We start from the raw sequence: 21,374 nt of genomic DNA, 5'->3' as shown, positions 1-21,374 counted from the left end.
GTAGTTACATGCCGAAATAGCTCAGTTGGGAGAGCGTTAGACTGAAGATCTAAAGGTCCCTGGTTCGATCCCGGGTTTCGGCAGATATGAAGGCATAACGCTCAATGTTGGAAGTTAGATATCCCAATATTGAGCTGTGCTTATCCCAATCCCCATCCCAACTTCAGTTACCCTAGTGAAAGAGATGATAGAAATGAGGAAGTATGACATAAAGGTATCAACAGCCTTTCAAACCATAACTTGGAGGAAACAATGGGTAGAACAAGCTGCTTGGTAATCATAAGAACTCTCAAAAAAGTTAGAGGCTGGCATTCAGGAAGGACTGAAAAAGCTTTTTGGATGATAGGTGAGTCACAAGCAACACAACTGTACACTTGGAGAACTTCTGATGAAATCATGATTTGAATGACTGAGAATCTTCACAGATTTTCACAAGATATGTCACTCAAATATACATTTGTTTCTCACTACTTAGCTTCTATACCAGTAGTTTTACATGCCAAAATAGCTCAGTTGGGAGAGCGTTAGACTGAAGCTCTAAAGGTCCCTGGTTCCATCCCGGGTTTCGGCAGATGCAAAAGCTGTATTTTTAAAGCTATGAAATTTTCATGTTTAGGCAGTGCTTCTCCCAACCACACCCTAACTTTAGTTACCCTAATAATAGAGATGATAGAAATGTGTATGTATGACGTAAAGGTATCAACAGCCTTTCAAACCATGACTTTGAGGAACCTGTAGGTACAACAAGCTGCGTGGTAAACATAAGAACTCTCGAAACAGCAAGAGACTCTTAGGCAGTTAGGACAAAAAAGGCTTCTTGATTAGACGTGAGTCACAAGCAAGTCCCCTGTACACTTGTACAACTTTTGAAGAAACCATGATTTGGATGACTAAGAATGTTTACAAATTTCCAACAGAAATATCAGTCAAAAATATATTTGTTTCTCACTACATGAAATCATGATTTGGATGACTGAGAATCTTCACAGATTTTCACCAGATATGTCACTCAAATATGCATTTGTTTCTCAATACTTAGCTTCTATACCAGTAATTTTACATGCCGAAATAGCTCAGTTGGGAGAGCGTTAGACTGAAGATCTAAAGGTCCCTGGTTTGATCCCGGGTTTCGGCAGATATGAAGGCATAACGCTCAATGTTGGAAGTTAGATATCCCAATATTGAGCTGTGCTTATCCCAATCCCCATCCCAACTTCAGTTACCCTAGTGAAAGAGATGATAGAAATGTGGATGTATGACGTAAAGGTATCAACAGCCTTTCAAACCATGACATTGAATAACCTGTAGGTACAACAAGCTGCGTGTTAAACATAAGAACTCTCGAAACAGCAAGAGACTCTTATGCAGTTAGGACGAAAAAGGCTTCTTGATGAGACGTGAGTCACAAGCAAGTCCCTTGTACAACTTTTGAAGAAACCATGATTTGTATGACTGAGAATCTTTACAAATTTCCAACAGAAATATCAGTCAAAAATGTATTTGTGTCTCACTAGATGGCCTCCATTCCAGTAGTTGCGTTAGACTGAAGATCTAAAGGTCCCTGGTTCCATCCCGGGTTTCGGCAGATATGAAGGCATAGCGCTCAAGGTTGGAAGTTAGATATCCCAATGTTGAGCTGTGCTTAGCCCAAACCCCATCCCAACTTCAGTTAACCTAGTGAAAGAGATGATAAAAATGAGGAAGTATGACATAAAGGTATCAACAGCCTTTCAAACCATAACTTGGAGGAAACAATGGGTAGAACAAGCTGCTTGGTAAACATAAGAACTCTCAAAACAGTAAGAGGCTGGCAATCAGGTAGGACTGAAAAAACCTTTTGGATGATAAGTGAGTCACAAGCAACACAACTGTACACTTGAAGAACTTCTGATGAAATCATGATTTGAATGACTGAGAATCTTCACAGATTTTCACAAGATATGTCACTCAAATATACATTTGTTTCTCACTACTTAGCTTCTATACCAGTAGTTTTACATGCCAAAATAGCTCAGTTGGGAGAGCGTTAGACTGAAGCTCTAAAGGTCCCTGGTTCGATCCCGGGTTTCGGCAGATGCAAAAGCTGTAGTTTTAAAGCTATGAAATTTTCATCTTTAGGCAGTGCTTCTCCCAACCACACCCTAACTTCAGTTACCCTAATAATAGAGATGATAGAAATGTGGATGTATGACGTAAAGGTATCAACAGCCTTTCAAACCATGACATTGAGGAACCTGTAGGTACAACAAGCTGCGTGGTAAACATAAGAACTCTCGAAACAGCAAGAGACTCTTAGGCAGTTAGGACGAAAAAGGCTTCTTGATGAGACGTGAGTCACAAGCAAGTCCCCTGTACACTTGTACAACTTTTGAAGAAACCATGATTTGGATGACTAAGAATGTTTACAAATTTCCAACAGAAATATCAGTCAAAAATATATTTGTTTCTCACTACATGAAATCATGATTTGGATGACTGAGAATCTTCACAGATTTTCACCAGATATGTCACTCAAATATGCATTTGTTTCTCAATACTTAGCTTCTATACCAGTAATTTTACATGCCGAAATAGCTCAGTTGGGAGAGCGTTAGACTGAAGATCTAAAGGTCCCTGGTTTGATCCCGGGTTTCGGCAGATATGAAGGCATAACGCTCAATGTTGGAAGTTAGATATCCCAATATTGAGCTGTGCTTATCCCAATCCCCATCCCAACTTCAGTTACCCTAGTGAAAGAGATGATAGAAATGTGGATGTATGACGTAAAGGTATCAACAGCCTTTCAAACCATGACATTGAAGAACCTGTAGGTACAACAAGCTGCGTGTTAAACATAAGAACTCTCGAAACAGCAAGAGACTCTTATGCAGTTAGGACGAAAAAGGCTTCTTGATGAGACGTGAGTCACAAGCAAGTCCCTTGTACAACTTTTGAAGAAACCATGATTTGTATGACTGAGAATCTTTACAAATTTCCAACAGAAATATCAGTCAAAAATGTATTTGTGTCTCACTAGATGGCCTCCATTCCAGTAGTTGCGTTAGACTGAAGATCTAAAGGTCCCTGGTTCCATCCCGGGTTTCGGCAGATATGAAGGCATAGCGCTCAAGGTTGGAAGTTAGATATCCCAATGTTGAGCTGTGCTTAGCCCAAACCCCATCCCAACTTCAGTTACCCTAGTGAAAGAGATGATAAAAATGAGGAAGTATGACATAAAGGTATCAACAGCCTTTCAAACCATAACTTGGAGGAAACAATGGGTAGAACAAGCTGCTTGGTAAACATAAGAACTCTCAAAACAGTAAGAGGCTGGCAATCAGGTAGGACTGAAAAAACCTTTTGGATGATAAGTGAGTCACAAGCAACACAACTGTACACTTGAAGAACTTCTGATGAAATCATGATTTGAATGACTGAGAATCTTCACAGATTTTCACAAGATATGTCACTCAAATATACATTTGTTTCTCACTACTTAGCTTCTATACCAGTAGTTTTACATGCCAAAATAGCTCAGTTGGGAGAGCGTTAGACTGAAGCTCTAAAGGTCCCTGGTTCGATCCCGGGTTTCGGCAGATGCAAAAGCTGTAGTTTTAAAGCTATGAAATTTTCATCTTTAGGCAGTGCTTCTCCCAACCACACCCTAACTTCAGTTACCCTAATAATAGAGATGATAGAAATGTGGATGTATGACGTAAAGGTATCAACAGCCTTTCAAACCATGACATTGAGGAACCTGTAGGTACAACAAGCTGCGTGGTAAACATAAGAACTCTCGAAACAGCAAGAGACTCTTAGGCAGTTAGGACGAAAAAGGCTTCTTGATGAGACGTGAGTCACAAGCTAGGCCCCTGTACAACTTTTGAAGAAACCATGATTTGGATGACTAAGAATCTTTACAAATTTCCAACAGAAATATCATTCAAAAATATATTTGTGTCTCACTAGATGGCCTCCATTCCAGTAGTTTTACATGCCGAAATAGCTCAGTTGGGAGAGCGTTAGACTGAAGATCTAAAGGTCCCAGGTTCGATCCAGGGTTTCGGCAGATATGAAGGTATGGCACGCAAGGTTGGAAGTTAGATATCCCAATATTGAGCTGTGCTTATCCCAAACCACATCCCAATTCAGTTACCCTAGTGATAGAAATGTGGATGTATGACGTAAAGGTATCAACAGCCTTTCAAACCATGACTTTGAGAAACCTGTAGGTACAACAAGCTGCGTGGTATACATAAGAACTCTCGAAACAGCAAGAGACTCTTAGGCGGTTAGGACGAAAAAGGCTTCTTGATGAGCAAGCAAGTCCCCTGTACAACTTTTGAAGAAACCATGATTTGGATGACTAAGAATCTTTACAAATTTCCACCAGAAATATCAGTCAAAAATATATTTGTTTCTCACTACATGGCCTCCATACCAGTAGTTTTACATGCCGAAATAGCTCAGATGGGAGAGCGTTAGACTGAAGCTCTAAAGGTCCCTCGTTCGATCCCGGGTTTCGCCAGATTCAAAAGCTGTTGTTTTAAAGCTGTGAAATTAGAAATTTTCATCTTTAGGCAGTGCTTCTCCCAACCACACCCTAACTTCAGTTACCCTAATAATAGAGATGATAGAAATGTGGATGTATGACGTAAAGGTATCAACAGCCTTTCAAACCATGACATTGAGGAACCTGTAGGTACAACAAGCTGCGTGGTAAACATAAGAACTCTCGAAACAGCAAGAGACTCTTAGGCAGTTAGGACGAAAAAGGCTTCTTGATGAGACGTGAGTCACAAGCTAGTCCCCTGTACAACTTTTGAAGAAACCATGATTTGGATGACTAAGAATCTTTACAAATTTCCAACAGAAATATCAGTCAAAAAGATGGCCTCCATGCCAGTAGTTTTACATGCCGAAATAGCTCAGTTGGGAGAGCGTTAGACTGAAGCTCTAAAGGTCCCTGGTTCCATCCCGGGTTTCGGCAGATGCAAAAGCTGGAGTTTTAAAGCTATGAAATTTTCATGTTTAGGCAGTGCTTCTCCCAACCACAAGCTAACTTCAGTTACCCTAATAATAGAGATGATAGAAATGTGTATGTATGACGTAAAGGTATCAACAGCCTTTCAAACCATGACTTTGAGGAACCTGTAGGTACAACAAGCTGCGTGGTAAACATAAGAACTCTCGAAACAGCAAGACACTCTTAGGCAGTTAGGACGAAAAAGGCTTCTTGATGAGACGTGAGTCACAAGCTAGTCCCCTGTACAACTTTTGAAGAAACCATGATTTGGATGACTAAGAATCTTTACAAATTTCCAACAGAAATATCAGTCAAAAAGATGGCCTCCATGCCAGTAGTTTTACATGCCGAAATAGCTCAGTTGGGAGAGCGTTAGACTGAAGCTCTAAAGGTCCCTGGTTCCATCCCGGGTTTCGGCAGATGCAAAAGCTGGAGTTTTAAAGCTATGAAATTTTCATGTTTAGGCAGTGCTTCTCCCAACCACACCCTAACTTCAGTTACCCTAATAATAGAGATGATAGAAATGTGTATGTATGACGTAAAGGTATCATCAGCCTTTCAAACCATGACTTTGAGGAACCTGTAGGTACAACAAGCTGCGTGGTAAACATAAGAACTCTCGAAACAGCAAGAGACTCTTAGGCAGTTAGGACAAAAAAGGCTTCTTGATTAGACGTGAGTCACAAGCAAGTCCCCTGTACACTTGTACAACTTTTGAAGAAACCATGATTTGGATGACTAAGAATCTTTACAAATTTCCAACAGAAATATCAGTCAAAAATATATTTGTTTCTCACTACATGAAATCATGATTTGGATGACTGAGAATCTTCACAGATTTTCACCAGATATGTCACTCAAATATGCATTTGTTTCTCAATACTTAGCTTCTATACCAGTACTTTTACATGCCGAAATAGCTCAGTTGGGAGAGCGTTAGACTGAAGCTCTAAAGGTCCCTGGTTCGATTCTGGGTTTCGGCAGATGCAAAAGCTGTATTTTTAAAGCTATGAAATTTTCATGTTTAGGCAGTGCTTCTCCCAACCACACCCTAACTTCAGTTACCCTAATAATAGAGATGATAGAAATGTGGATGTATGACGTAAAGGTATCAACAGCCTTTCAAACCATGACATTGAAGAACCTGTAGGTACAACAAGCTGCGTGTTAAACATAAGAACTCTCGAAACAGCAAGAGACTCTTAGGCGGTTAGGACGAAAAAGGCTTCTTGATGAGACGTAAGTCACAAGCAAGTCCCCTGTACAATTTTTGAAGAAACCATGATTTGGATGACTAAGAATCTTTACAAATTTCCAACAGAAATATCAGTCAAAAATATATTTGTTTCTCACTACATGGCCTCCATACCAGTAGTTTTACATGCCGAAATAGCTCAGTTGGGAGAGCGTTAGACTGAAGATCTAAAGGTCCCTGGTTCGATCCCGGGTTTCGTCAGATATGAAGGCATAACGCTCAATGTTGGAAGTTAGATATCCCAATATTGAGCTGTGCTTATCCCAATCCCCATCCCAACTTCAGTTACCCTAGTGAAAGAGATGATAGAAATGAGGAAGTATGACATAAAGGTATCAACAGCCTTTCAAACCATAACTTGGAGGAAACAATGGGTAGAACAAGCTGCTTGGTAATCATAAGAACTCTCAAAAAAGTTAGAGGCTGACAATCAGGAAGGACTGAAAAAGCTTTTTGGATGATAGGTGAGTCACAAGCAACACAACTGTACACTTGGAGAACTTCTGATGAAATCATGATTTGAATGACTGAGAATCTTCACAGATTTTCACAAGATATGTCACTCAAATATACATTTGTTTCTCACTACTTAGCTTCTATACCAGTAGTTTTACATGCCAAAATAGCTCAGTTGGGAGAGCGTTAGAGTGAAGCTCTAAAGGTCCCTGGTTCCATCCCGGGTTTCGGCAGATGCAAAAGCTGTATTTTTAAAGCTATGAAATTTTCATGTTTAGGCAGTGCTTCTCCCAACCACACCCTAACTTCAGTTACCCTAATAATAGAGATGATAGAAATGTGTATGTATGACGTAAAGGTATCAACAGCCTTTCAAACCATGACTTTGAGGAACCTGTAGGTACAACAAGATGCGTGGTAAACATAAGAACTCTCGAAACAGCAAGAGACTCTTAGGCAGTTAGGACGAAAAAGGCTTCTTGATGAGACGTGAGTCACAAGCAAGTCCCCTGTACACTTGTACAACTTTTGAAGAAACCATGATTTGGATGACTAAGAATCTTTACAAATTTCCAACAGAAATATCAGTCAAAAATATATTTGTTTCTCACTACATGAAATCATGATTTGGATGACTGAGAATCTTCACAGATTTTCACCAGATATGTCACTCAAATATGCATTTGTTTCTCAATACTTAGCTTCTATACCAGTACTTTTACATGCCGAAATAGCTCAGTTGGGAGAGCGTTAGACTGAAGCTCTAAAGGTCCCATGTCGATTCTGGGTTTTGGCAGATGCAAAAGCTGTATTTTTAAAGCTATGAAATTTTCATGTTTAGGCAGTGCTTCTCCCAACCACACCCTAACTTCAGTTACCTAATAATAGAGATGATAGAAATGTGGATGTATGACGTAAAGGTATCAACAGCCTTTCAAACCATGACATTGAAGAACCTGTAGGTACAACAAGCTGCGTGTTAAACATAAGAACTCTCGAAACAGCAAGAGACTCTTAGGCGGTTAGGACGAAAAAGGCTTCTTGATGAGACGTGAGTCACAAGCAAGTCCCCTGTACAACTTTTGAAGAAACCATGATTTGGATGACTAAGAATCTTTACAAATTTCCAACAGAAATATCAGTCAAAAATATATTTGTTTCTCACTACATGGCCTCCATACCAGTAGTTACATGCCGAAATAGCTCAGTTGGGAGAGCGTTAGACTGAAGATCTAAAGGTCCCTGGTTCGATCCCGGGTTTCGGCAGATATGAAGGCATAACGCTCAATGTTGGAAGTTAGATATCCCAATATTGAGCTGTGCTTATCCCAATCCCCATCCCAACTTCAGTTACCCTAGTGAAAGAGATGATAGAAATGAGGAAGTATGACATAAAGGTATCAACAGCCTTTCAAACCATAACTTGGAGGAAACAATGGGTAGAACAAGCTGCTTGGTAATCATAAGAACTCTCAAAAAAGTTAGAGGCTGGCAATCAGGAAGGACTGAAAAAGCTTTTTGGATGATAGGTGAGTCACAAGCAACACAACTGTACACTTGGAGAACTTCTGATGAAATCATGATTTGAATGACTGAGAATCTTCACAGATTTTCACAAGATATGTCACTCAAATATACATTTGTTTCTCACTACTTAGCTTCTATACCAGTAGTTTTACATGCCAAAATAGCTCAGTTGGGAGAGCGTTAGAGTGAAGCTCTAAAGGTCCCTGGTTCCATCCCGGGTTTCGGCAGATGCAAAAGCTGTATTTTTAAAGCTATGAAATTTTCATGTTTAGGCAGTGCTTCTCCCAACCACACCCTAACTTCAGTTACCCTAATAATAGAGATGATAGAAATGTGTATGTATGACGTAAAGGTATCAACAGCCTTTCAAACCATGACTTTGAGGAACCTGTAGGTACAACAAGATGCGTGGTAAACATAAGAACTCTCGAAACAGCAAGAGACTCTTAGGCAGTTAGGACGAAAAAGGCTTCTTGATGAGACGTGAGTCACAAGCAAGTCCCCTGTACACTTGTACAACTTTTGAAGAAACCATGATTTGGATGACTAAGAATCTTTACAAATTTCCAACAGAAATATCAGTCAAAAATATATTTGTTTCTCACTACATGAAATCATGATTTGGATGACTGAGAATCTTCACAGATTTTCACCAGATATGTCACTCAAATATGCATTTGTTTCTCAATACTTAGCTTCTATACCAGTACTTTTACATGCCGAAATAGCTCAGTTGGGAGAGCGTTAGACTGAAGCTCTAAAGGTCCCATGTCGATTCTGGGTTTTGGCAGATGCAAAAGCTGTATTTTTAAAGCTATGAAATTTTCATGTTTAGGCAGTGCTTCTCCCAACCACACCCTAACTTCAGTTACCTAATAATAGAGATGATAGAAATGTGGATGTATGACGTAAAGGTATCAACAGCCTTTCAAACCATGACATTGAAGAACCTGTAGGTACAACAAGCTGCGTGTTAAACATAAGAACTCTCGAAACAGCAAGAGACTCTTAGGCGGTTAGGACGAAAAAGGCTTCTTGATGAGACGTGAGTCACAAGCAAGTCCCCTGTACAACTTTTGAAGAAACCATGATTTGGATGACTAAGAATCTTTACAAATTTCCAACAGAAATATCAGTCAAAAATATATTTGTTTCTCACTACATGGCCTCCATACCAGTAGTTACATGCCGAAATAGCTCAGTTGGGAGAGCGTTAGACTGAAGATCTAAAGGTCCCTGGTTCGATCCCGGGTTTCGGCAGATATGAAGGCATAACGCTCAATGTTGGAAGTTAGATATCCCAATATTGAGCTGTGCTTATCCCAATCCCCATCCCAACTTCAGTTACCCTAGTGAAAGAGATGATAGAAATGAGGAAGTATGACATAAAGGTATCAACAGCCTTTCAAACTATAACTTGGAGGAAACAATGGGTAGAACAAGCTGCTTGGTAATCATAAGAACTCTCAAAAAAGTTAGAGGCTGGCAATCAGGAAGGACTGAAAAAGCTTTTTGGATGATAGGTGAGTCACAAGCAACACAACTGTACACTTGGAGAACTTCTGATGAAATCATGATTTGAATGACTGAGAATCTTCACAGATTTTCACAAGATATGTCACTCAAATATACATTTGTTTCTCACTACTTAGCTTCTATACCAGTAGTTTTACATGCCAAAATAGCTCAGTTGGGAGAGCGTTAGACTGAAGCTCTAAAGGTCCCTGGTTCCATCCCGGGTTTCGGCAGATGCAAAAGCTGTATTTTTAAAGCTATGAAATTTTCATGTTTAGGCAGTGCTTCTCCCAACCACACCCTAACTTTAGTTACCCTAATAATAGAGATGATAGAAATGTGTATGTATGACGTAAAGGTATCAACAGCCTTTCAAACCATGACTTTGAGGAACCTGTAGGTACAACAAGCTGCGTGGTAAACATAAGAACTCTCGAAACAGCAAGAGACTCTTAGGCAGTTAGGACAAAAAAGGCTTCTTGATTAGACGTGAGTCACAAGCAAGTCCCCTGTACACTTGTACAACTTTTGAAGAAACCATGATTTGGATGACTAAGAATGTTTACAAATTTCCAACAGAAATATCAGTCAAAAATATATTTGTTTCTCACTACATGAAATCATGATTTGGATGACTGAGAATCTTCACAGATTTTCACCAGATATGTCACTCAAATATGCATTTGTTTCTCAATACTTAGCTTCTATACCAGTAATTTTACATGCCGAAATAGCTCAGTTGGGAGAGCGTTAGACTGAAGATCTAAAGGTCCCTGGTTCGATCCCGGGTTTCGTCAGATATGAAGGCATAACGCTCAATGTTGGAAGTTAGATATCCCAATATTGAGCTGTGCTTATCCCAATCCCCATCCCAACTTCAGTTACCCTAGTGAAAGAGATGATAGAAATGAGGAAGTATGACATAAAGGTATCAACAGCCTTTCAAACCATAACTTGGAGGAAACAATGGGTAGAACAAGCTGCTTGGTAATCATAAGAACTCTCAAAAAAGTTAGAGGCTGACAATCAGGAAGGACTGAAAAAGCTTTTTGGATGATAGGTGAGTCACAAGCAACACAACTGTACACTTGGAGAACTTCTGATGAAATCATGATTTGAATGACTGAGAATCTTCACAGATTTTCACAAGATATGTCACTCAAATATACATTTGTTTCTCACTACTTAGCTTCTATACCAGTAGTTTTACATGCCAAAATAGCTCAGTTGGGAGAGCGTTAGAGTGAAGCTCTAAAGGTCCCTGGTTCCATCCCGGGTTTCGGCAGATGCAAAAGCTGTATTTTTAAAGCTATGAAATTTTCATGTTTAGGCAGTGCTTCTCCCAACCACACCCTAACTTCAGTTACCCTAATAATAGAGATGATAGAAATGTGTATGTATGACGTAAAGGTATCAACAGCCTTTCAAACCATGACTTTGAGGAACCTGTAGGTACAACAAGATGCGTGGTAAACATAAGAACTCTCGAAACAGCAAGAGACTCTTAGGCAGTTAGGACGAAAAAGGCTTCTTGATGAGACGTGAGTCACAAGCAAGTCCCCTGTACACTTGTACAACTTTTGAAGAAACCATGATTTGGATGACTAAGAATCTTTACAAATTTCCAACAGAAATATCAGTCAAAAATATATTTGTTTCTCACTACATGAAATCATGATTTGGATGACTGAGAATCTTCACAGATTTTCACCAGATATGTCACTCAAATATGCATTTGTTTCTCAATACTTAGCTTCTATACCAGTACTTTTACATGCCGAAATAGCTCAGTTGGGAGAGCGTTAGACTGAAGCTCTAAAGGTCCCATGTCGATTCTGGGTTTTGGCAGATGCAAAAGCTGTATTTTTAAAGCTATGAAATTTTCATGTTTAGGCAGTGCTTCTCCCAACCACACCCTAACTTCAGTTACCTAATAATAGAGATGATAGAAATGTGGATGTATGACGTAAAGGTATCAACAGCCTTTCAAACCATGACATTGAAGAACCTGTAGGTACAACAAGCTGCGTGTTAAACATAAGAACTCTCGAAACAGCAAGAGACTCTTAGGCGGTTAGGACGAAAAAGGCTTCTTGATGAGACGTGAGTCACAAGCAAGTCCCCTGTACAACTTTTGAAGAAACCATGATTTGGATGACTAAGAATCTTTACAAATTTCCAACAGAAATATCAGTCAAAAATATATTTGTTTCTCACTACATGGCCTCCATACCAGTAGTTACATGCCGAAATAGCTCAGTTGGGAGAGCGTTAGACTGAAGATCTAAAGGTCCCTGGTTCGATCCCGGGTTTCGGCAGATATGAAGGCATAACGCTCAATGTTGGAAGTTAGATATCCCAATATTGAGCTGTGCTTATCCCAATCCCCATCCCAACTTCAGTTACCCTAGTGAAAGAGATGATAGAAATGAGGAAGTATGACATAAAGGTATCAACAGCCTTTCAAACCATAACTTGGAGGAAACAATGGGTAGAACAAGCTGCTTGGTAATCATAAGAACTCTCAAAAAAGTTAGAGGCTGGCAATCAGGAAGGACTGAAAAAGCTTTTTGGATGATAGGTGAGTCACAAGCAACACAACTGTACACTTGGAGAACTTCTGATGAAATCATGATTTGAATGACTGAGAATCTTCACAGATTTTCACAAGATATGTCACTCAAATATACATTTGTTTCTCACTACTTAGCTTCTATACCAGTAGTTTTACATGCCAAAATAGCTCAGTTGGGAGAGCGTTAGAGTGAAGCTCTAAAGGTCCCTGGTTCCATCCCGGGTTTCGGCAGATGCAAAAGCTGTATTTTTAAAGCTATGAAATTTTCATGTTTAGGCAGTGCTTCTCCCAACCACACCCTAACTTCAGTTACCCTAATAATAGAGATGATAGAAATGTGTATGTATGACGTAAAGGTATCAACAGCCTTTCAAACCATGACTTTGAGGAACCTGTAGGTACAACAAGATGCGTGGTAAACATAAGAACTCTCGAAACAGCAAGAGACTCTTAGGCAGTTAGGACGAAAAAGGCTTCTTGATGAGACGTGAGTCACAAGCAAGTCCCCTGTACACTTGTACAACTTTTGAAGAAACCATGATTTGGATGACTAAGAATCTTTACAAATTTCCAACAGAAATATCAGTCAAAAATATATTTGTTTCTCACTACATGAAATCATGATTTGGATGACTGAGAATCTTCACAGATTTTCACCAGATATGTCACTCAAATATGCATTTGTTTCTCAATACTTAGCTTCTATACCAGTACTTTTACATGCCGAAATAGCTCAGTTGGGAGAGCGTTAGACTGAAGCTCTAAAGGTCCCATGTCGATTCTGGGTTTTGGCAGATGCAAAAGCTGTATTTTTAAAGCTATGAAATTTTCATGTTTAGGCAGTGCTTCTCCCAACCACACCCTAACTTCAGTTACCTAATAATAGAGATGATAGAAATGTGGATGTATGACGTAAAGGTATCAACAGCCTTTCAAACCATGACATTGAAGAACCTGTAGGTACAACAAGCTGCGTGTTAAACATAAGAACTCTCGAAACAGCAAGAGACTCTTAGGCGGTTAGGACGAAAAAGGCTTCTTGATGAGACGTGAGTCACAAGCAAGTCCCCTGTACAACTTTTGAAGAAACCATGATTTGGATGACTAAGAATCTTTACAAATTTCCAACAGAAATATCAGTCAAAAATATATTTGTTTCTCACTACATGGCCTCCATACCAGTAGTTACATGCCGAAATAGCTCAGTTGGGAGAGCGTTAGACTGAAGATCTAAAGGTCCCTGGTTCGATCCCGGGTTTCGGCAGATATGAAGGCATAACGCTCAATGTTGGAAGTTAGATATCCCAATATTGAGCTGTGCTTATCCCAATCCCCATCCCAACTTCAGTTACCCTAGTGAAAGAGATGATAGAAATGAGGAAGTATGACATAAAGGTATCAACAGCCTTTCAAACTATAACTTGGAGGAAACAATGGGTAGAACAAGCTGCTTGGTAATCATAAGAACTCTCAAAAAAGTTAGAGGCTGGCAATCAGGAAGGACTGAAAAAGCTTTTTGGATGATAGGTGAGTCACAAGCAACACAACTGTACACTTGGAGAACTTCTGATGAAATCATGATTTGAATGACTGAGAATCTTCACAGATTTTCACAAGATATGTCACTCAAATATACATTTGTTTCTCACTACTTAGCTTCTATACCAGTAGTTTTACATGCCAAAATAGCTCAGTTGGGAGAGCGTTAGACTGAAGCTCTAAAGGTCCCTGGTTCCATCCCGGGTTTCGGCAGATGCAAAAGCTGTATTTTTAAAGCTATGAAATTTTCATGTTTAGGCAGTGCTTCTCCCAACCACACCCTAACTTTAGTTACCCTAATAATAGAGATGATAGAAATGTGTATGTATGACGTAAAGGTATCAACAGCCTTTCAAACCATGACTTTGAGGAACCTGTAGGTACAACAAGCTGCGTGGTAAACATAAGAACTCTCGAAACAGCAAGAGACTCTTAGGCAGTTAGGACAAAAAAGGCTTCTTGATTAGACGTGAGTCACAAGCAAGTCCCCTGTACACTTGTACAACTTTTGAAGAAACCATGATTTGGATGACTAAGAATGTTTACAAATTTCCAACAGAAATATCAGTCAAAAATATATTTGTTTCTCACTACATGAAATCATGATTTGGATGACTGAGAATCTTCACAGATTTTCACCAGATATGTCACTCAAATATGCATTTGTTTCTCAATACTTAGCTTCTATACCAGTAATTTTACATGCCGAAATAGCTCAGTTGGGAGAGCGTTAGACTGAAGATCTAAAGGTCCCTGGTTTGATCCCGGGTTTCGGCAGATATGAAGGCATAACGCTCAATGTTGGAAGTTAGATATCCCAATATTGAGCTGTGCTTATCCCAATCCCCATCCCAACTTCAGTTACCCTAGTGAAAGAGATGATAGAAATGTGGATGTATGACGTAAAGGTATCAACAGCCTTTCAAACCATGACATTGAAGAACCTGTAGGTACAACAAGCTGCGTGTTAAACATAAGAACTCTCGAAACAGCAAGAGACTCTTATGCAGTTAGGACGAAAAAGGCTTCTTGATGAGACGTGAGTCACAAGCAAGTCCCTTGTACAACTTTTGAAGAAACCATGATTTGTATGACTGAGAATCTTTACAAATTTCCAACAGAAATATCAGTCAAAAATGTATTTGTGTCTCACTAGATGGCCTCCATTCCAGTAGTTGCGTTAGACTGAAGATCTAAAGGTCCCTGGTTCCATCCCGGGTTTCGGCAGATATGAAGGCATAGCGCTCAAGGTTGGAAGTTAGATATCCCAATGTTGAGCTGTGCTTAGCCCAAACCCCATCCCAACTTCAGTTACCCTAGTGAAAGAGATGATAAAAATGAGGAAGTATGACATAAAGGTATCAACAGCCTTTCAAACCATAACTTGGAGGAAACAATGGGTAGAACAAGCTGCTTGGTAAACATAAGAACTCTCAAAACAGTAAGAGGCTGGCAATCAGGTAGGACTGAAAAAACCTTTTGGATGATAAGTGAGTCACAAGCAACACAACTGTACACTTGAAGAACTTCTGATGAAATCATGATTTGAATGACTGAGAATCTTCACAGATTTTCACAAGATATGTCACTCAAATATACATTTGTTTCTCACTACTTAGCTTCTATACCAGTAGTTTTACATGCCAAAATAGCTCAGTTGGGAGAGCGTTAGACTGAAGCTCTAAAGGTCCCTGGTTCGATCCCGGGTTTCGGCAGATGCAAAAGCTGTAGTTTTAAAGCTATGAAATTTTCATCTTTAGGCAGTGCTTCTCCCAACCACACCCTAACTTCAGTTACCCTAATAATAGAGATGATAGAAATGTGGATGTATGACGTAAAGGTATCAACTGCCTTTCAAACCATGACATTGAGGAACCTGTAGGTACAACAAGCTGCGTGGTAAACATAAGAACTCTCGAAACAGCAAGAGACTCTTAGGCAGTTAGGACGAAAAAGGCTTCTTGATGAGACGTGAGTCACAAGCTAGGCCCCTGTACAACTTTTGAAGAAACCATGATTTGGATGACTAAGAATCTTTACAAATTTCCAACAGAAATATCATTCAAAAATATATTTGTGTCTCACTAGATGGCCTCCATTCCAGTAGTTTTACATGCCGAAATAGCTCAGTTGGGAGAGCGTTAGACTGAAGATCTAAAGGTCCCTGGTTCGATCCAGGGTTTCGGCAGATATGAAGGTATGGCACGCAAGGTTGGAAGTTAGATATCCCAATATTGAGCTGTGCTTATCCCAAACCACATCCCAATTCAGTTACCCTAGTGATAGAAATGTGGATGTATGACGTAAAGGTATCAACAGCCTTTCAAACCATGACTTTGAGAAACCTGTAGGTACAACAAGCTGCGTGGTATACATAAGAACTCTCGAAACAGCAAGAGACTCTTAGGCGGTTAGGACGAAAAAGGCTTCTTGATGAGCAAGCAAGTCCCCTGTACAACTTTTGAAGAAACCATGATTTGGATGACTAAGAATCTTTACAAATTTCCACCAGAAATGTCAGTCAAAAATATATTTGTTTCTCACTACATGGCCTCCATACCAGTAGTTTTACATGCCGAAATAGCTCAGATGGGAGAGCGTTAGACTGAAGCTCTAAAGGTCCCTCGTTCGATCCCGGGTTTCGCCAGATTCAAAAGCTGTTGTTTTAAAGCTGTGAAATTAGAAATTTTCATCTTTAGGCAGTGCTTCTCCCAACCACACCCTAACTTCAGTTACCCTAATAATAGAGATGATAGAAATGTGGATGTATGACGTAAAGGTATCAACAGCCTTTCAAACCATGACATTGAGGAACCTGTAGGTACAACAAGCTGCGTGGTAAACATAAGAACTCTCGAAACAGCAAGAGACTCTTAGGCAGTTAGGACGAAAAAGGCTTCTTGATGAGACGTGAGTCACAAGCTAGTCCCCTGTACAACTTTTGAAGAAACCATGATTTGGATGACTAAGAATCTTTACAAATTTCCAACAGAAATATCAGTCAAAAAGATGGCCTCCATGCCAGTAGTTTTACATGCCGAAATAGCTCAGTTGGGAGAGCGTTAGACTGAAGCTCTAAAGGTCCCTGGTTCCATCCCGGGTTTCGGCAGATGCAATAGCTGGAGTTTTAAAGCTATGAAATTTTCATGTTTAGGCAGTGCTTCTCCCAACCACAAGCTAACTTCAGTTACCCTAATAATAGAGATGATAGAAATGTGTATGTATGACGTAAAGGTATCAACAGCCTTTCAAACCATGACTTTGAGGAACCTGTAGGTACAACAAGCTGCGTGGTAAACATAAGAACTCTCGAAACAGCAAGACACTCTTAGGCAGTTAGGACGAAAAAGGCTTCTTGATGAGACGTGAGTCACAAGCTAGTCCCCTGTACAACTTTTGAAGAAACCATGATTTGGATGACTAAGAATCTTTACAAATTTCCAACAGAAATATCAGTCAAAAAGATGGCCTCCATGCCAGTAGTTTTACATGCCGAAATAGCTCAGTTGGGAGAGCGTTAGACTGAAGCTCTAAAGGTCCCTGGTTCCATCCCGGGTTTCGGCAGATGCAAAAGCTGGAGTTTTAAAGCTATGAAATTTTCATGTTTAGGCAGTGCTTCTCCCAACCACACCCTAACTTCAGTTACCCTAATAATAGAGATGATAGAAATGTGTATGTATGACGTAAAGGTATCATCAGCCTTTCAAACCATGACATTGAGGAACCTGTAGGTACAACAAGCTGCGTGGTAAACATAAGAACTCTCGAAACAGCAAGACACTCTTAGGCAGTTAGGACGAAAAAGGCTTCTTGATGAGACGTGAGTCACAAGCTAGTCCCCTGTACACTTGTACAACTTTTGAAGAAACCATGATTTGGATGACTAAGAATCTTTACAAATTTCCAACAGAAATATCAGTCAAAAATATATTTGTTTCTCACTACATGAAATCATGATTTGGATGACTGAGAATCTTCACAGATTTTCACCAGATATGTCACTCAAATATGCATTTGTTTCTCAATACTTAGCTTCTATACCAGTACTTTTACATGCCGAAATAGCTCAGTTGGGAGAGCGTTAGACTGAAGCTCTAAAGGTCCCTGGTTCGATTCTGGGTTTCGGCAGATGCAAAAGCTGTATTTTTAAAGCTATGAAATTTTCATGTTTAGGCAGTGCTTCTCCCAACCACACCCTAACTTCAGTTACCCTAATAATAGAGATGATAGAAATGTGGATGTATGACGTAAAGGTATCAACAGCCTTTCAAACCATGACATTGAAGAACCTGTAGGTACAACAAGCTGCGTGTTAAACATAAGAACTCTCGAAACAGCAAGAGACTCTTAGGCGGTTAGGACGAAAAAGGCTTCTTGATGAGACGTAAGTCACAAGCAAGTCCCCTGTACAATTTTTGAAGAAACCATGATTTGGATGACTAAGAATCTTTACAAATTTCCAACAGAAATATCAGTCAAAAATATATTTGTTTCTCACTACATGGCCTCCATACCAGTAGTTTTACATGCCGAAATAGCTCAGTTGGGAGAGCGTTAGACTGAAGATCTAAAGGTCCCTGGTTCGATCCCGGGTTTCGTCAGATATGAAGGCATAACGCTCAATGTTGGAAGTTAGATATCCCAATATTGAGCTGTGCTTATCCCAATCCCCATCCCAACTTCAGTTACCCTAGTGAAAGAGATGATAGAAATGAGGAAGTATGACATAAAGGTATCAACAGCCTTTCAAACCATAACTTGGAGGAAACAATGGGTAGAACAAGCTGCTTGGTAATCATAAGAACTCTCAAAAAAGTTAGAGGCTGACAATCAGGAAGGACTGAAAAAGCTTTTTGGATGATAGGTGAGTCACAAGCAACACAACTGTACACTTGGAGAACTTCTGATGAAATCATGATTTGAATGACTGAGAATCTTCACAGATTTTCACAAGATATGTCACTCAAATATACATTTGTTTCTCACTACTTAGCTTCTATACCAGTAGTTTTACATGCCAAAATAGCTCAGTTGGGAGAGCGTTAGAGTGAAGCTCTAAAGGTCCCTGGTTCCATCCCGGGTTTCGGCAGATGCAAAAGCTGTATTTTTAAAGCTATGAAATTTTCATGTTTAGGCAGTGCTTCTCCCAACCACACCCTAACTTCAGTTACCCTAATAATAGAGATGATAGAAATGTGTATGTATGACGTAAAGGTATCAACAGCCTTTCAAACCATGACTTTGAGGAACCTGTAGGTACAACAAGATGCGTGGTAAACATAAGAACTCTCGAAACAGCAAGAGACTCTTAGGCAGTTAGGACGAAAAAGGCTTCTTGATGAGACGTGAGTCACAAGCTAGTCCCCTGTACAACTTTTGAAGAAACCATGATTTGCATGACTAAGAATCTTTACAAATTTCCAACAGAAATATCAGTCAAAAATATATTTGTTTCTCACTACATGGCCTCCATACCAGTAGTTTTACATGCCGAAATAGCTCAGTTGGGAGAGCGTTAGACTGAAGATCTAAAGGTCCCTGGTTCGATCCCGGGTTTCGGCAGATATGAAGGCATAACGCTCAATGTTGGAAGTTAGATATCCCAATATTGAGCTGTTCTTATCCCAATCCCCATCCCAACTTCAGTTACCCTAGTGAAAGAGATGATAGAAATGAGGAAGTATGACATAAAGGTATCAACAGCCTTTCAAACCATAACTTGGAGGAAACAATGGGTAGAACAAGCTGCTTGGTAATCATAAGAACTCTCAAAAAAGTTAGAGGCTGACAATCAGGAAGGACTGAAAAAGCTTTTTGGATGATAGGTGAGTCACAAGCAACACAACTGTACACTTGGAGAACTTCTGATGAAATCATGATTTGAATGACTGAGAATCTTCACAGATTTTCACAAGATATGTCACTCAAATATACATTTGTTTCTCACTACTTAGCTTCTATACCAGTAGTTTTACATGCCAAAATAGCTCAGTTGGGAGAGCGTTAGAGTGAAGCTCTAAAGGTCCCTGGTTCCATCCCGGGTTTCGGCAGATGCAAAAGCTGTATTTTTAAAGCTATGAAATTTTCATGTTTAGGCAGTGCTTCTCCCAACCACACCCTAACTTCAGTTACCCTAATAATAGAGATGATAGAAATGTGTATGTATGACGTAAAGGTATCAACAGCCTTTCAAACCATGACTTTGAGGAACCTGTAGGTACAACAAGATGCGTGGTAAACATAAGAACTCTCGAAACAGCAAGAGACTCTTAGGCAGTTAGGACGAAAAAGGCTTCTTGATGAGACGTGAGTCACAAGCTAGTCCCCTGTACAACTTTTGAAGAAACCATGATTTGCATGACTAAGAATCTTTACAAATTTCCAACAGAAATATCAGTCAAAAATATATTTGTTTCTCACTACATGGCCTCCATACCAGTAGTTTTACATGCCGAAATAGCTCAGTTGGGAGAGCGTTAGACTGAAGATCTAAAGGTCCCTGGTTCGATCCCGGGTTTCGGCAGATATGAAGGCATAACGCTCAATGTTGGAAGTTAGATATCCCAATATTGAGCTGTGCTTATCCCAATCCTCATCCCAACTTCAGTTACCCTAGTGAAAGAGATGATAGAAATGAGGAAGTATGACATAAAGGTATCAACAGCCTTTCAAACCATAACTTGGAGGAAACAATGGGTAGAACAAGCTGCTTGGTAATCATAAGAACTCTCAAAAAAGTTAGAGGCTGGCAATCAGGAAGGACTGAAAAAGCTTTTTGGATGATAGGTGAGTCACAAGCAACACAACTGTACACTTGGAGAACTTCTGATGAAATCATGATTTGAATGACTGAGAATCTTCACAGATTTTCACAAGATATGTCACTCAAATATACATTTGTTTCTCACTACTTAGCTTCTATACCAGTAGTTTTACATGCCAAAATAGCTCAGTTGGGAGAGCGTTAGAGTGAAGCTCTAAAGGTCCCTGGTTCCATCCCGGGTTTCGGCAGATGCAAAAGCTGTATTTTTAAAGCTATGAAATTTTCATGTTTAGGCAGTGCTTCTCCCAACCACACCCTAACTTCAGTTACCCTAATAATAGAGATGATAGAAATGTGTATGTATGACGTAAAGGTATCAACAGCCTTTCAAACCATGACTTTGAGGAACCTGTAGGTACAACAAGATGCGTGGTAAACATAAGAACTCTCGAAACAGCAAGAGACTCTTAGGCAGTTAGGACGAAAAAGGCTTCTTGATGAGACGTGAGTCACAAGCTAGTCCCCTGTACAACTTTTGAAGAAACCATGATTTGCATGACTAAGAATCTTTACAAATTTCCAACAGAAATATCAGTCAAAAATATATTTGTTTCTCACTACATGGCCTCCATACCAGTAGTTTTACATGCCGAAATAGCTCAGTTGGGAGAGCGTTAGACTGAAGATCTAAAGGTCCCTGGTTCGATCCCGGGTTTCGGCAGATATGAAGGCATAACGC

The 21,374-nt window shown here is 39.8% G+C and overlaps 35 non-coding genes across 35 annotated transcripts; all 35 read left to right on the top strand.

Moving 5' to 3' along the window:
* The first annotated feature begins 10 nt into the window (after positions 1 to 10).
* On the top strand, positions 11 to 83 carry trnaf-gaa (transfer RNA phenylalanine (anticodon GAA)). Its single transcript has one exon. It is a non-coding gene; the product is annotated as a tRNA-Phe (tRNA).
* A 415-nt stretch (positions 84 to 498) lies between these two features.
* On the top strand, positions 499 to 571 carry trnaf-gaa (transfer RNA phenylalanine (anticodon GAA)). The gene has a single exon. It is a non-coding gene; the product is annotated as a tRNA-Phe (tRNA).
* A 491-nt stretch (positions 572 to 1,062) lies between these two features.
* Positions 1,063 to 1,135, top strand: trnaf-gaa (transfer RNA phenylalanine (anticodon GAA)). The gene has a single exon. It is a non-coding gene; the product is annotated as a tRNA-Phe (tRNA).
* Positions 1,136 to 2,000: 865 nt separating this feature from the next.
* On the top strand, positions 2,001 to 2,073 carry trnaf-gaa (transfer RNA phenylalanine (anticodon GAA)). Its single transcript has one exon. It is a non-coding gene; the product is annotated as a tRNA-Phe (tRNA).
* Positions 2,074 to 2,564: 491 nt separating this feature from the next.
* trnaf-gaa (transfer RNA phenylalanine (anticodon GAA)) lies at positions 2,565 to 2,637 on the top strand. The gene has a single exon. It is a non-coding gene; the product is annotated as a tRNA-Phe (tRNA).
* An 865-nt stretch (positions 2,638 to 3,502) lies between these two features.
* Positions 3,503 to 3,575, top strand: trnaf-gaa (transfer RNA phenylalanine (anticodon GAA)). Its single transcript has one exon. It is a non-coding gene; the product is annotated as a tRNA-Phe (tRNA).
* A 400-nt stretch (positions 3,576 to 3,975) lies between these two features.
* Positions 3,976 to 4,048, top strand: trnaf-gaa (transfer RNA phenylalanine (anticodon GAA)). The gene has a single exon. It is a non-coding gene; the product is annotated as a tRNA-Phe (tRNA).
* Positions 4,049 to 4,896: 848 nt separating this feature from the next.
* On the top strand, positions 4,897 to 4,969 carry trnaf-gaa (transfer RNA phenylalanine (anticodon GAA)). Its single transcript has one exon. It is a non-coding gene; the product is annotated as a tRNA-Phe (tRNA).
* Positions 4,970 to 5,351: 382 nt separating this feature from the next.
* trnaf-gaa (transfer RNA phenylalanine (anticodon GAA)) lies at positions 5,352 to 5,424 on the top strand. Its single transcript has one exon. It is a non-coding gene; the product is annotated as a tRNA-Phe (tRNA).
* A 491-nt stretch (positions 5,425 to 5,915) lies between these two features.
* On the top strand, positions 5,916 to 5,988 carry trnaf-gaa (transfer RNA phenylalanine (anticodon GAA)). Its single transcript has one exon. It is a non-coding gene; the product is annotated as a tRNA-Phe (tRNA).
* Positions 5,989 to 6,388: 400 nt separating this feature from the next.
* On the top strand, positions 6,389 to 6,461 carry trnaf-gaa (transfer RNA phenylalanine (anticodon GAA)). Its single transcript has one exon. It is a non-coding gene; the product is annotated as a tRNA-Phe (tRNA).
* Positions 6,462 to 6,876: 415 nt separating this feature from the next.
* trnaf-gaa (transfer RNA phenylalanine (anticodon GAA)) lies at positions 6,877 to 6,949 on the top strand. Its single transcript has one exon. It is a non-coding gene; the product is annotated as a tRNA-Phe (tRNA).
* A 960-nt stretch (positions 6,950 to 7,909) lies between these two features.
* Positions 7,910 to 7,982, top strand: trnaf-gaa (transfer RNA phenylalanine (anticodon GAA)). The gene has a single exon. It is a non-coding gene; the product is annotated as a tRNA-Phe (tRNA).
* Positions 7,983 to 8,397: 415 nt separating this feature from the next.
* trnaf-gaa (transfer RNA phenylalanine (anticodon GAA)) lies at positions 8,398 to 8,470 on the top strand. The gene has a single exon. It is a non-coding gene; the product is annotated as a tRNA-Phe (tRNA).
* Positions 8,471 to 9,430: 960 nt separating this feature from the next.
* trnaf-gaa (transfer RNA phenylalanine (anticodon GAA)) lies at positions 9,431 to 9,503 on the top strand. The gene has a single exon. It is a non-coding gene; the product is annotated as a tRNA-Phe (tRNA).
* Positions 9,504 to 9,918: 415 nt separating this feature from the next.
* Positions 9,919 to 9,991, top strand: trnaf-gaa (transfer RNA phenylalanine (anticodon GAA)). The gene has a single exon. It is a non-coding gene; the product is annotated as a tRNA-Phe (tRNA).
* Positions 9,992 to 10,482: 491 nt separating this feature from the next.
* Positions 10,483 to 10,555, top strand: trnaf-gaa (transfer RNA phenylalanine (anticodon GAA)). The gene has a single exon. It is a non-coding gene; the product is annotated as a tRNA-Phe (tRNA).
* A 415-nt stretch (positions 10,556 to 10,970) lies between these two features.
* On the top strand, positions 10,971 to 11,043 carry trnaf-gaa (transfer RNA phenylalanine (anticodon GAA)). The gene has a single exon. It is a non-coding gene; the product is annotated as a tRNA-Phe (tRNA).
* A 960-nt stretch (positions 11,044 to 12,003) lies between these two features.
* Positions 12,004 to 12,076, top strand: trnaf-gaa (transfer RNA phenylalanine (anticodon GAA)). Its single transcript has one exon. It is a non-coding gene; the product is annotated as a tRNA-Phe (tRNA).
* Positions 12,077 to 12,491: 415 nt separating this feature from the next.
* trnaf-gaa (transfer RNA phenylalanine (anticodon GAA)) lies at positions 12,492 to 12,564 on the top strand. Its single transcript has one exon. It is a non-coding gene; the product is annotated as a tRNA-Phe (tRNA).
* Positions 12,565 to 13,524: 960 nt separating this feature from the next.
* Positions 13,525 to 13,597, top strand: trnaf-gaa (transfer RNA phenylalanine (anticodon GAA)). The gene has a single exon. It is a non-coding gene; the product is annotated as a tRNA-Phe (tRNA).
* Positions 13,598 to 14,012: 415 nt separating this feature from the next.
* trnaf-gaa (transfer RNA phenylalanine (anticodon GAA)) lies at positions 14,013 to 14,085 on the top strand. The gene has a single exon. It is a non-coding gene; the product is annotated as a tRNA-Phe (tRNA).
* Positions 14,086 to 14,576: 491 nt separating this feature from the next.
* Positions 14,577 to 14,649, top strand: trnaf-gaa (transfer RNA phenylalanine (anticodon GAA)). The gene has a single exon. It is a non-coding gene; the product is annotated as a tRNA-Phe (tRNA).
* An 865-nt stretch (positions 14,650 to 15,514) lies between these two features.
* trnaf-gaa (transfer RNA phenylalanine (anticodon GAA)) lies at positions 15,515 to 15,587 on the top strand. The gene has a single exon. It is a non-coding gene; the product is annotated as a tRNA-Phe (tRNA).
* Positions 15,588 to 15,987: 400 nt separating this feature from the next.
* On the top strand, positions 15,988 to 16,060 carry trnaf-gaa (transfer RNA phenylalanine (anticodon GAA)). The gene has a single exon. It is a non-coding gene; the product is annotated as a tRNA-Phe (tRNA).
* An 848-nt stretch (positions 16,061 to 16,908) lies between these two features.
* On the top strand, positions 16,909 to 16,981 carry trnaf-gaa (transfer RNA phenylalanine (anticodon GAA)). The gene has a single exon. It is a non-coding gene; the product is annotated as a tRNA-Phe (tRNA).
* A 382-nt stretch (positions 16,982 to 17,363) lies between these two features.
* trnaf-gaa (transfer RNA phenylalanine (anticodon GAA)) lies at positions 17,364 to 17,436 on the top strand. Its single transcript has one exon. It is a non-coding gene; the product is annotated as a tRNA-Phe (tRNA).
* Positions 17,437 to 17,927: 491 nt separating this feature from the next.
* Positions 17,928 to 18,000, top strand: trnaf-gaa (transfer RNA phenylalanine (anticodon GAA)). The gene has a single exon. It is a non-coding gene; the product is annotated as a tRNA-Phe (tRNA).
* A 400-nt stretch (positions 18,001 to 18,400) lies between these two features.
* Positions 18,401 to 18,473, top strand: trnaf-gaa (transfer RNA phenylalanine (anticodon GAA)). The gene has a single exon. It is a non-coding gene; the product is annotated as a tRNA-Phe (tRNA).
* A 415-nt stretch (positions 18,474 to 18,888) lies between these two features.
* On the top strand, positions 18,889 to 18,961 carry trnaf-gaa (transfer RNA phenylalanine (anticodon GAA)). Its single transcript has one exon. It is a non-coding gene; the product is annotated as a tRNA-Phe (tRNA).
* Positions 18,962 to 19,361: 400 nt separating this feature from the next.
* On the top strand, positions 19,362 to 19,434 carry trnaf-gaa (transfer RNA phenylalanine (anticodon GAA)). Its single transcript has one exon. It is a non-coding gene; the product is annotated as a tRNA-Phe (tRNA).
* Positions 19,435 to 19,849: 415 nt separating this feature from the next.
* Positions 19,850 to 19,922, top strand: trnaf-gaa (transfer RNA phenylalanine (anticodon GAA)). The gene has a single exon. It is a non-coding gene; the product is annotated as a tRNA-Phe (tRNA).
* Positions 19,923 to 20,322: 400 nt separating this feature from the next.
* On the top strand, positions 20,323 to 20,395 carry trnaf-gaa (transfer RNA phenylalanine (anticodon GAA)). The gene has a single exon. It is a non-coding gene; the product is annotated as a tRNA-Phe (tRNA).
* Positions 20,396 to 20,810: 415 nt separating this feature from the next.
* trnaf-gaa (transfer RNA phenylalanine (anticodon GAA)) lies at positions 20,811 to 20,883 on the top strand. Its single transcript has one exon. It is a non-coding gene; the product is annotated as a tRNA-Phe (tRNA).
* Positions 20,884 to 21,283: 400 nt separating this feature from the next.
* trnaf-gaa (transfer RNA phenylalanine (anticodon GAA)) lies at positions 21,284 to 21,356 on the top strand. The gene has a single exon. It is a non-coding gene; the product is annotated as a tRNA-Phe (tRNA).
* Positions 21,357 to 21,374: the final 18 nt, after the last annotated feature.

Source organism: Platichthys flesus, chromosome 2, assembly GCF_949316205.1.
Source record: "Platichthys flesus chromosome 2, fPlaFle2.1, whole genome shotgun sequence".
Taxonomy (NCBI): Eukaryota; Metazoa; Chordata; class Actinopteri; order Pleuronectiformes; family Pleuronectidae; genus Platichthys; species Platichthys flesus.
This window is presented reverse-complemented; position numbering and strand designations above follow the sequence as displayed.